This window comes from Nilaparvata lugens, chromosome 1, assembly GCF_014356525.2.
Source record: "Nilaparvata lugens isolate BPH chromosome 1, ASM1435652v1, whole genome shotgun sequence".
Taxonomy (NCBI): Eukaryota; Metazoa; Arthropoda; class Insecta; order Hemiptera; family Delphacidae; genus Nilaparvata; species Nilaparvata lugens.
This window is the reverse complement of record NC_052504.1, coordinates 75,928,910-75,942,411: the sequence shown is the minus strand read 5'-3', so window position 1 is coordinate 75,942,411 and position 13,502 is coordinate 75,928,910.

The following is a 13,502-nucleotide window of genomic DNA, read 5'->3' as shown; positions in this document are numbered from 1 at the left end:
AAGCCCTGATGATGAGAGTGAATTGAATATTTTCATTCCCATATAAAACTAGCCACTCTGCAGCAGAAAAAGTCCATGAGGTGGTTATAATATATTTTGTTGTATAATGGAAAATTATATAATATTGAATATTCATAACATTTTTTGTCTGAATGAAGGAAATAATATAATATAGGCTATAATATACGGTACGGTATCATATTAATTAAATCCAATAGGTAGCCTAACAATTTTTCGGCTCCCTATTACTTTAATGATATAAACCTGTAATTATTTTTCTCATTTTTTCATACGCTCTAATATTGCATAAAGAAGCCTATTCATGTATATTCCAGCTATATGACAGAGCACAGGGGATGAAGTCAGAATAAGCTAAGGTATACTGCAATAATTCCAACTTTTCAAAATTAATAAATAAACCATTCCTTTATTTCCTACTGGGGTAGGTGGTTTTTTCACAGAATATGTTTTATATCCCCCTTCATCCTCTCCTAGACCTAGAACAAAATAAAAATCAATCAATCAATATCAATCTAACATTTTGAAGTGGTTGTGATGAGATATAAAAGGTGGTTTCAATCATCTAGATTTGTAAATTGATGCCAATAAATGATCAAAATAGTTTAACTATTTCGTATTAATTTAGTTGTTTTGTTTTTTTAATATTAGCCAGCTGGCTTGCTTCGCTCGCCTTATCGCTCAGCCCCTGGACTCCGGCTGAATAATCGAGAATTGAGACTAGAAGGTTCGTTTCGGTGGCTACCATTTTTTATGTGACAATGATTATTGCTTCAGTCAAATAGTCAATTTAGACACTCTCAGGCTTGATATATTGGATGATTTGAGCTGTGTAGCTTAGGGTCGCAGAAACTCTGTCTATTTAAATCAGATTGAATAAAAATAACTATCTTTTCTCACGTACATGATGAAAATATGAGTATTCAACTCTTAGTCTTGGAAATTTGAAGATCGAATGTTTCTATCATAGGATATAAAACATTCTTATAATCTAGCCATTCCAATCCACTGAAAAAGCATTGAAAACTAGAGAAACGAGACCCTCTAAAATTTAGCACAGATTGAAAACCACCCCTGATTCATTCAAATCAAATAAAAAATCTTATTTATTCCACAGCACGGTGAGTACAAATAAATGATAAAATACAAATAAAAGTGAGAATATACAATGATGAGAAAATATAAAATACAAATAATAAAGTTCTTGGATTAGGGTTACATATTATAAATTATGGAATGAGCCTACATGGGTACTGTGGCCTGTGCATAGACTAGAGTAGATCATATTCAGTGATCGATCAGATCAGCTAGATCTACAAAGAAGCTGTATTCCAAGTATAATTGTAATCCATGCAGTAGGATTTTAGAGATCATCATGAGGAAGGCTGGCCTCTAACGCTAAAACATACACGATAAACTTGCATGATACACAGCAGTCGTCATATTACTAGTAGTTCTGTGAACAGTAGACCTTGCGCTCAGTAAGTTACATTGACCTGTTGTTATGTTTTCTCAAAAATTAATAAATAATTTATCAATTTAAAATGTCTAGAAGAAATCCTAAATAAATATAGAGCTTTCTGACCTATCGTACCGTGACGTGTCGTCCCGGAATGTGAGTGAGAGCGCTGTTATCAGGTCTGGCTGCAACTGTCTACAACGTTGATGGAAAGATACAATTTTTTCAAGATGTTCGATGTTTTTGAACGGGTAGTATTATAGTCAACTGTCTACTAACGTTGATGGAAAGATAAATTTTCAAGATGTTCGATGTTTTTGAACAGGTAGTATTATAGTCCACTAGACAGCTGATTTATGATGAATAATTCTATAGTCTGATTTTTACGGTAATATTGGCGTATGAAGGAGGCTCCTTTTCTCTTTTATATTATCCTTGAAATGCAAAATTTCCAAAAAACCTTGTATATACGTCGACGCGCAATTAAAAAAGGAACATACCTGTCAAATTTCATGAAAATCTATTACTGCGTTTTGCCGTAAATGCGTAACATATAAACATATAAACATTTAAACATTGAGAGAAATGCCAAACCGTCGACTTGAATCTTAGACCTCACTTCGCTCGGTCAATAATATATTGTGTCATCATACCTGTGATCACAGAGGAACGCGCTTCGAGCAAATATTTTTGAGGTTAGGTTTTTGTATCTCCAATTTTGTTTTGTTTATTTTGTCCTCGCTGCTCTATTTGTGGTTGAATTATTTCTCTATCATAATTTGTAATTTTCCAGTGGTTTATTCATTGTTATTGGTTGATATTAGAAGCCTCTCGCTTCTAATAGATGCTTTTAATACATGCATGATAAACATGTATGAAATGCATGCTCTACTGTTAATGACCAGCCTTAGTGAGTACCATCAAACTTTTAAGGCTCAGTGAAGCGTGTCCCAGGCGCTTTGCGATTGAGATATAGGCCTACCCTGCTTTCCAATAAAGAAAAAAAAACAGAGAAGTTTCTGCAATATGATAGTAGTCTATGAATTCAAGGTACCTAGAATATATTCTAGGTACATTCTATGAAACTATAAATTGAAGAGAGATCATCTGTAACTTTCAGAAATTAGGACAAGATTCAATGATAAGGCCATACTGTACCTCAATAATATTAATAGCAAGCGAAGTGTGTGTTACAGTTGACTATGGTACGATGTGGGTAGTGTCAATTTGAAACACCCGTTAGTACAGCATCATTGTATACCATTATTATTACGATCTTTCTAACTAGTTCGATGTAGGCTATATGAATCAAATACGTGTAAATGCGTCAAATCCATTATTTACGTTACACATTAAATGCGTTGATACCATTATTGTAAAATGTCATTTCCACGAAATTTAAAAACTTTTCACTTCTCTGGAGACATTGAAGATTCTCACAAGTATTATAAGGAAACCTATTGAGAAATTAGGTAGATTATACTCTATTCAACCAATGGAATTTCCGATTGAAGAAAGGAGAAATCTAGAAGGAAAACTCACAGTTCTTGTTACTTGAACCAATATTTGAGTAATTCAGTGATTCAATATTTATTCTTACATTAGATGATATCTCCTTCATATAATACGAGATTTTCAGTTTTAATAGGAGATTTCACAAACGGACTAGAGACGCAACTTGAAGACTTTTTTCCAGGGTTAAAGTGGTGAATTTCCTTTAGACTTCGTGTTCTGCCAGTCACCATGATTCATAATCACGATTCTTACCACTGCAGGCACGTTCAGTTTGAAATCGTGAGTAGGTTTTTTTTAATATTTCACTTGTATGCTCATCTAAACCATCTTATTATCCAACATTATTTGTAATGGACACATTATTTCCTATTTTCATCAGCCAATCCATTGTTTCCTAAATGATTCACATTATAATAATGGAAATATCTATTGCAAAATTTATTGGTATGGGTTTTTCAAATCCTGGATAGGATTGCAGCTAATCAGTTGTGGTTACCGTACATTATGAAACACTGACTTTCCCAACTGTTGGTCATGGAAATATCTTACACTCTGAATGATTGTGCTTTGAATAATGAAATGATGTAATGGTGAACGAAATTCAGCACTCAGCAAAGAATTTACATTCTAAACGCACATTTGAACCGATGGATTCAGTAGCAGTTACGGAAAATTACTAAAAAATAATATTTTGCGTCACCCGGAGTGCTTGAAATTGTGAATGTCAAATTAGCATGTTGAAGCATTCTTTAAATTTATAACATGATCATATTTAAGTAATGAATATTATTTGTAGAATTAGCACTATTAACTTGATCCGCCTCATATGATAAGAGGATTATTATCTTTTTATGATGGGGATAATATTGTTGTGATATTTTTCACCTTCAAGAGCTTGCATAATAAATTGCTGTAATATGATATTCTTGATATTTCAATCAGAACAGCTGAACTCACTAGCAGATGTCACCTTCAGCTTCAGTGAAAGATAATTTCCTAGGATTCAATAGAGATGAGTAGCACTGCATCAAATCTAATCATTCAGAATACAGTATTTTGAATTATTCTAATCCATCTAGAATTCTTTTCAGTTTTGATTTTCCAACAACCAATGTTTAGAATTTAGAACTTAGCCTACTTGAGTATAAATTATTTTATTGCGTGGCAACCGATTCCATCATTTGGTTGATGAACAGCAAAAGTCAAATTCAATCAATTATTATTCTGATCTCAAATATCGTTCATGATTACGCTTTTCGGACTGTTATTTTTCTAACTGTGAGTTAGGTTTGTGATTTCACTTGATTGAAGCGGATTTAAATCAAGTTCGATTTATTTCCAACAGAGGTTGAGGAGATGAGCTGTTGATTTTTCAGTAGTCACACTTAGTCGCATGATAGTGGATAATCATAATTACCTATAGTTTTATCTTTACCTCTTATTAACAAGAGTTTATTGATTAGGTTGTCAGCGGTATCGTTATCAATTCAATTCGAAATTTTGTGTTATCTTCATCAACAAATTTCAACAGATTATATTTTGTTTCTTTCCACATCCAATTGTTGGCTATAGTTTTTGTCGAGGAAGTTGATTCAGTCAGAGAAATAACGGGACCTTGTTCACGATATAATATCTACTGTGCGGGAAACTCAGAGTGGAGTTTCAGGCCTGTTGAAGGTTTGCTGCAATGTTTTTGCAGTCGTGCACTGTACTTTTGCTAGCATTTCTTTCTGATTGGGGATATCCGTCACGGTCCGATGCTCAGCGGCATTTTTCGATGATATTAAAATAAAAATTGAGCCTGTCACTAAATGGAGACAAACGTAAACAAGACAGGGCGGGTGGCGGTGATTATAATTTGGATGGCGGTGCACGCGATAATATGTGGACAACCTGTTTCCGGGAAGCGAAGCAGCAAATTGCTATCATTCGCTTCTTTATTGCCTTGACTTTGAACTCTGGCGATTTGCACAGTCTCCTTCACGTTCCTCTGAACAGCATGATTGCTTAATGAAATATCCACTTGTCATAACCGATTGTTTGTCGTCGAAAAAATTGCTCTGAATTCTAATTTCATTCCATTCACTTGGAACCCGTAATGGCTCACAGAATCACGAGAGCATAGTACGTGCTTGACGAACATTTGAGTCAATCACGTTCGCCAGATCTCTTTAATGCACAATAGTGTTTGTATTTCTCAGTGCACTCTCCTTTCTTATATTCATCCCAATCCATTGCCATGGTTACTTGAACATTTTCAAGTATTTTGCTTACGAAATATTGCATGATGTAGGTGTTGGGATTTTTGATATGCTCACCTCCTAACTAGTCTCAACAAAGCTGCAAAGTCGAAAATTGTGTTCCAAACATTCCCTCCGAATTTCAATGTCAACTGATCTATTGTTGCTGAACAGAAAATTTCACTCTCAACACTAAAACTGCTGCAACAGTCGTAGGGAAATGCGTAAGATAGTGAAAATATACATGAAATTGAAGATAATTTGATGATCTATCAGCTCATAATCAGCACGGATATTTTTCATCAATCGTTTGAAAATTATAATGCCGTAAAGATGAAAAAATTGGAGGCAGACTTTTTTCAAAAAATGTCTCACCTTTAAGAGCGGATATCTCTGAAACAATGAGAGATATAGAACACATGTAGGGGACAAAACTTTTTTGTAATTTTTTAAGCTCCACTTTTGCACAGAATACAAATGTTCATAAGATGCATAGTTTCCGAGATACATGCGAAAAATGAAAAAATGGTACTTACAAACCACCGCCACCCCTTTAGCAAAGGGGGTGGGGGTGAGGACTTTTGATATGTTAATCCTCTTACTATCCTTAAAAGAGCTGTGGAGTTGAAAATTGTGTTCCAAACTTTTCCCTCTATACCTTTATTTGAGCATTCGTTGCCTGGACTAAACATGCGTATTCTATATCATAATCTATAGATTACGGTATAATCTATTTCCATTATCAGCTTATGCATCCTACTGTGAAATTACGATCCTTACAGGTTCATGATTCAATAGGGAATTAAAGAAACTCATCACTGTCTCATTCTTCCCTTCATCTTCTGTAAATGCAAAGAGCAAACATCTACTTCTAATTTGCTATTTCCATTCTTGCATACTAAGGAGAAAAATATCTTCGTCTTCTGTTGTGAGTTGTGAGAGATTCGGAAATCACTACTCATACTGGTTCGTATAAAAACAAAGTTCTATTTTCTTTGAATTGAAGATGTTGGCGTCCATGTTTTGTGATATTTTAATATTATGCATGTTAGATACAGTAAGATGAAGCTTCAAAAGTTACATATATGAAAGAGACATGAATTGATGTAATATTGTTTCCAGTGAACAATCAACAATGATGTCAACAAAGGCGCATTAATTTCTCAATATTAATTTAATCTCATGTAGAACTTGAACACACCGCATTCCTAGCGCTCTTTCCCCTCGCTTATTATAATTTTCAGCTGTAATAACATGTGATATGAAGATCTCCTGTTAAATGCAGAATGCAGTGCAATAATTGCTGTATCATAGTACCGTATGAGAAAACTCTTCTGAAATCATTGTGTTTATGAACAAGTGGCACTTGATTCTTGTTGATGGACTCATGGTTCACAAGCAACAGCGTTTTGCAACAGAATAGTGCACAGGTGATTTGCAACCTGTGAGTTTCACCACTGATCTTGACCTCATTTGATTGGACGTCATCTTTCATTACAGTTTAGCAGCTAACACGCGACAAAATTGCATCTTACCTCTGCAGTAGAGTAAGAATATCTTGTAAGAGATGATAGCAGAGAGAAGTTTTATAATAGGGACAATAGAGAGGCAAAAAGGGATAGGGTTAATAGAGAATAGACAAAAATAATTTAATAATTCAATACCTTCATGGTATTATAAGGAAAAACTAGACACATTTTCTCTAAAACGTCCATATTTTAGTCTAGAACTGGACTAAATATTCTCTATCATGACTGGAAATTATTTTGAAAAATCGAAAACTTACTTATAGGCCAAGTGTAATTCAATGGAATTGAAGATATTCTTCAACAAATACAATCCAACAGATAATTACCAACACAAAAGAGAATTCACTAGATCAGGAACCTGATGTTCGGAGCACATCACATTTTAAAATAGTAAAGTGGTATTTTATACTAATGATTACTATATAAGATTCATACATTGTAACTAGTAGTTCTGTGAACAGTAGACCTCGCGCAGTTATAAACCACAGTCTCCTCTAATACTGTCCATCAGAGTAAATTCTGTCCTGTCCTGTCGTGTTGGCGAGATAGGTATCGGTGTATAAACGACTAATGGCTGTTTGGGTTGTATCGACAATGATAATGTAATTTGATGTAAACAGCTATAGTGAGGTCCACGTTATAATGACAGTGGATAAAGATAGAAGAATAGCGATGCCGATTCTCTTTATTGATAAATTATATTTCCACACTGTCAAAAACATTATTGGCATCGTTGTGTACCTAGAAAAGGATAGTACCAGCGGCTTTGTCGAATGATAGACAAGGATAGCAAAGCCAAAGTTGATCAAATACTGTCATTATAAAGTGGACCTCACTATATGTACTATCATCAAAAGCTTACTGAGTCGAAGCAGAGCAGAGAAAAGTCGGGAGAAAATACTATGCCATTTCAAGTTATGCCTCACTGCATGCAATTAATAGTCCACACAACAGCTGTTTTTTCACTAAGTTACATTGAGATATTGAATTGCATGTGTCATTGTATGCAATTTATAATACACTCGACAGCTGATTTATGATGAATAATTCTATAGTCTGATTTTTACTCCAATATTGGCGTATGAAGGAAGCTCTTTTTCCTTTTATATTATCCTTGAAATGTAAAATTTCCAAAAACCTTGTATATACGTCGACGCGCTATTCAAAAAGGAACATACCTGTCAAATTTCATGAAAATCTATTACCGCGTTTCGCCGTAAATGCGGAACATATAAACATAAAGAGTAGGGATGGGTATCGATACATCGATGTTTCAACATCAAACATCGATGTTCACTGTTCGATGTTTTTCACTTATCGATGGTTTTACCTAGACATCGGTCATCCGATGTTTTTCCCAACTAAAAAGTAAAAACAATTCTAATCTTTTAATTTGATACAAGTTTTTTTTTTTTTTTGTTTGAAGAGGATTATCTTGAGAGCAATAAGCAATAGTAACAGAATTATAATCATTATCTTTATCATATTTAGTGTAGTATTCTGTTTAGTGTTTTTCGTGAATATAGATCACTCTTGTGAAAGATCTCGCATAAGTTTTGATTTCCTGCATATTGCTATTTTTATTTTTCAATCAGGCTCTCTGTATTTTTATGTGAGACTGTTGGATACTCTTGAAGATTTACATTACTTCTGTGGTCCGTGTCAAGGTTAGATAGTTAGTTATTTAGAATTGAATAAGAGGTCGGATTCTTCGTTTCTTAGGAAGAAAGAGTCTTTTCTTACTACAATTATTTCCTCAACATGTGTTTAACACTAATTAATATAGCTCTGGAAAAGAGGTCCTCGTATTGTAAGGAGTGCAGATATCCGTATAAAAAACTTAATCCATTTTCATTTCCTAAAAAATCTATCAGGTGTACGATAGATGATTCCTAAAAAATCTATTGAATGAATACGATATGAGTATCAATGATTGCTGAAATTAGCTTAGGGTGAAATTTCAAGACCGAATCCTCGAGGATATCCCGAGAGGTTTCAGACTAGACCATGAAGATGACAAATCTTGTGAACTAGAGTTGATGTATCTTTCTAGTCACAACCTGACATCAATTATACGAAAGACTGTTACTTGAATACCACAAGTCCAAAATTGCTGTGATTCCAGTTAGTAACTGTTAAAATATTGGAACAATAGCTCCAGATAAAATTGTAGTCACTTTAGAAGCTCTTTTTGTGCTCTACAATCTGAGATCAGGTAGAGCGCTCTATCTCATATTCCAGGTACACCTGACAACAATGCTCCTTGTATTGTGAAAAACACCTAATTTTCAGCTTCAAGCATCATCACCAACTACATTGTCCTCACATTGATATTTCGCACAACGACATAAGTTCTTGAGATTATGTTCTATGAGAATCTCCCGTAAGATACACTTCATTTCAGTATTTCCTAGTGGAGAGGCGCGCTTAAGGACACCTCAAGGATCAAAATTTCAAACACATAACTTTTGACACAATGCTCAGATTTCATCGTACTACACTTCATCCTTCTCGGCTCGTCACGGCGGTTCAAAATCATGCATAATAAGTCAAATTCGGTCGAAAAATGGAAAATTTATTGTTGAGTGTACTTAAGCCCATATCCAATACACAAAAAATGACCAATATCTATATTCAAAGTTGCATGTCTTGTGAAATACTTCTGATAAAATTTCCAAATCTAGTGAGAATGTGAAAATTGTCCCCCTCTACCCACTTCAATAAATAATACTTTCGATTCCAAAACAATTTGGAAGTTAAGATTTTAAAAATGGCGATTTCAGTTTTTAAATTTTTTCCTTATTTTACTGTTGATCAAGAGTTTCTATAACGAGTCTGACACATCATAGAAACTTACGATTGATTAGCCTACAAATTGTAGATAAATATTCATCCTCTACGAGCTCAGTTGCCTAGAATCCATCTTGAATCACTTTTCGCTATCATAGAACTGCCAAAACCGTTAATATGAGAAAAATATCTACAATTTCCGGATTTTTTTCAACAATCAAATCTCACTTTACGAACATATTTTTTCATGAATTGTTCACAGCAGATGAAATAGAAAATTCTATTGTACATTTCAAGATCATGTAATAATTTTTATAATAAGGGGTTACCGAGATACATAGCTTTGAATATAGAAATTGGCAATTTTTTATGTATTGAATATGGGCTCAAGTACCTACACTCAACAATAAATTTTCTATTTTTTGACCGAATTTGACTGTTGATGCATGATTTTGAACCGCCTTGGCGAGCCGAGAAGAATGAAGTGTAGTATGATGAAATCTGAGCATTGTGTCAAAAGTAAATTATAAGTGTTTGAAATTTTGATCCTTGAGGTGTCCTTAAGCAAGCCTCTACTAGGAAATACTTACCCACTAGATTCTTACCCATGAACTTATGTCATTGTGCGAAATATCAATGTGGGGACAAACCGACAAAGTAGATGGTGATGATGGTTGAAGCTGAAAATTGGGTGTTTTCCACAATACAAGGCGCATTGTTGTCAGGTGTACCTGGAAATCTATATGATATAGAGCGCTCTACCTGATCTCAGATTGTATAGCACAAAAATACGCCTAGAGGGATTTTGAAATATACATCTAAATTGTAACAATCGGAAGATATTGTTGATCAAAAACTAAATTTCATCAAAATTGATTTTTTCTTCAAATTTCACTCATTTTTTCAGAATTTTATAATCTGGGAGAGATTTGGCAGAAATAGCTGAAAACTGGAAAATGAGCCGAAAATACGAGGTTTTTGGGCTATACTGTATCTAGCACAAGGAAATCTTGCATGAAGAAATTGGTTCTGGACTTCTCTTATGTACCCAAATAATATATTAAAAATCAGAACCACAGTATAAATTGCAAGCACACCCCTTTTTTATGTCTTTATTGACTGGACTAATAGTATCATCCATAAAAACGTAGGGCGATAAACGATGTTTAAAAACATCGATGTTCAAAAACATCGATGTTTACTGTTCGATGTTTTTCACTTATCGATGTTAGGATGAAAAAAACATCGATGTTTTGTCTTACTCACTCACTCACTCACTCACTCACTCACTCACTCACTCACTCACTCACTCACTCACTCACTCACTCACTCACTCACTCACTCACTCACTCACTCACTCACTCACTCACTCACTCACTCACTCACTCACTCACTCACTCACTCACTCACTCACTCACTCACTCACTCACTCACTCACTCACTCACTCACTCACTCACTCACTCACTCACTCACTCACTCACTCACTCACTCACTCACTCACTCACTCACTCACTCACTCACTCACTCACTCACTCACTCACTCACTCACTCACTCACTCACTCACTCACTCACTCACTCACTCACTCACTCACTCACTCACTCACTCACTCACTCACTCACTCACTCACTCACTCACTCACTCACTCACTCACTCACTCACTCACTCACTCACTCACTCACTCACTCACTCACTCACTCACTCACTCACTCACTCACTCACTCACTCACTCACTCACTCACTCACTCACTCACTCACTCACTCACTCACTCACTCACTCACTCACTCACTCACTCACTCACTCACTCACTCACTCACTCACTCACTCACTCACTCACTCACTCACTCACTCACTCACTCACTCACTCACTCACTCACTCACTCACTCACTCACTCACTCACTCACTCACTCACTCACTCACTCACTCACTCACTCACTCACTCACTCACTCACTCACTCACTCACTCACTCACTCACTCACTCACTCACTCACTCACTCACTCACTCACTCACTCACTCACTCACTCACTCACTCACTCACTCACTCACTCACTCACTCACTCACTCACTCACTCACTCACTCACTCACTCACTCACTCACTCACTCACTCACTCACTCACTCACTCACTCACTCACTCACTCACTCACTCACTCACTCACTCACTCACTCACTCACTCACTCACTCACTCACTCACTCACTCACTCACTCACTCACTCACTCACTCACTCACTCACTCACTCACTCACTCACTCACTCACTCACTCACTCACTCACTCACTCACTCACTCACTCACTCACTCACTCACTCACTCACTCACTCACTCACTCACTCACTCACTCACTCACTCACTCACTCACTCACTCACTCACTCACTCACTCACTCACTCACTCACTCACTCACTCACTCACTCACTCACTCACTCACTCACTCACTCACTCACTCACTCACTCACTCACTCACTCACTCACTCACTCACTCACTCACTCACTCACTCACTCACTCACTCACTCACTCACTCACTCACTCACTCACTCACTCACTCACTCACTCACTCACTCACTCACTCACTCACTCACTCACTCACTCACTCACTCACTCACTCACTCACTCACTCACTCACTCACTCACTCACTCACTCACTCACTCACTCACTCACTCACTCACTCACTCACTCACTCACTCACTCACTCACTCACTCACTCACTCACTCACTCACTCACTCACTCACTCACTCACTCACTCACTCACTCACTCACTCACTCACTCACTCACTCACTCACTCACTCACTCACTCACTCACTCACTCACTCACTCACTCACTCACTCACTCACTCACTCACTCACTCACTCACTCACTCACTCACTCACTCACTCACTCACTCACTCACTCACTCACTCACTCACTCACTCACTCACTCACTCACTCACTCACTCACTCACTCACTCACTCACTCACTCACTCACTCACTCACTCACTCACTCACTCACTCACTCACTCACTCACTCACTCACTCACTCACTCACTCACTCACTCACTCACTCACTCACTCACTCACTCACTCACTCACTCACTCACTCACTCACTCACTCACTCACTCACTCACTCACTCACTCACTCACTCACTCACTCACTCACTCACTCACTCACTCACTCACTCACTCACTCACTCACTCACTCACTCACTCACTCACTCACTCACTCACTCACTCACTCACTCACTCACTCACTCACTCACTCACTCACTCACTCACTCACTCACTCACTCACTCACTCACTCACTCACTCACTCACTCACTCACTCACTCACTCACTCACTCACTCACTCACTCACTCACTCACTCACTCACTCACTCACTCACTCACTCACTCACTCACTCACTCACTCACTCACTCACTCACTCACTCACTCACTCACTCACTCACTCACTCACTCACTCACTCACTCACTCACTCACTCACTCACTCACTCACTCACTCACTCACTCACTCACTCACTCACTCACTCACTCACTCACTCACTCACTCACTCACTCACTCACTCACTCACTCACTCACTCACTCACTCACTCACTCACTCACTCACTCACTCACTCACTCACTCGCATAACTAAAAATCTACCGGACCAAAAACGTTCAATTTGGTAGGTATGTTCAGTTGGCCCTTTAGAGGCGCACTAAGAATCTTTTGGCAATATTTTAACTCTAAGGGTTGTTTTTAAGGGTTTAAAGTTCGTCTTTTAGCATGTATAAATTGCAAGCACACCCCTTTTTTATGTCTTTATTGACTGGACTAATAGTATCATCCATAAAAACGTAGGGCGATAAATGATGTTTAAAAACATCGATGTTCAAAAACATCGATGTTTACTGTTCGATGTTTTTCACTTATCGATGTTAGGATGAAAAAAACATCGATGTTTTGTCTTTCGATACCCATCCCTAAT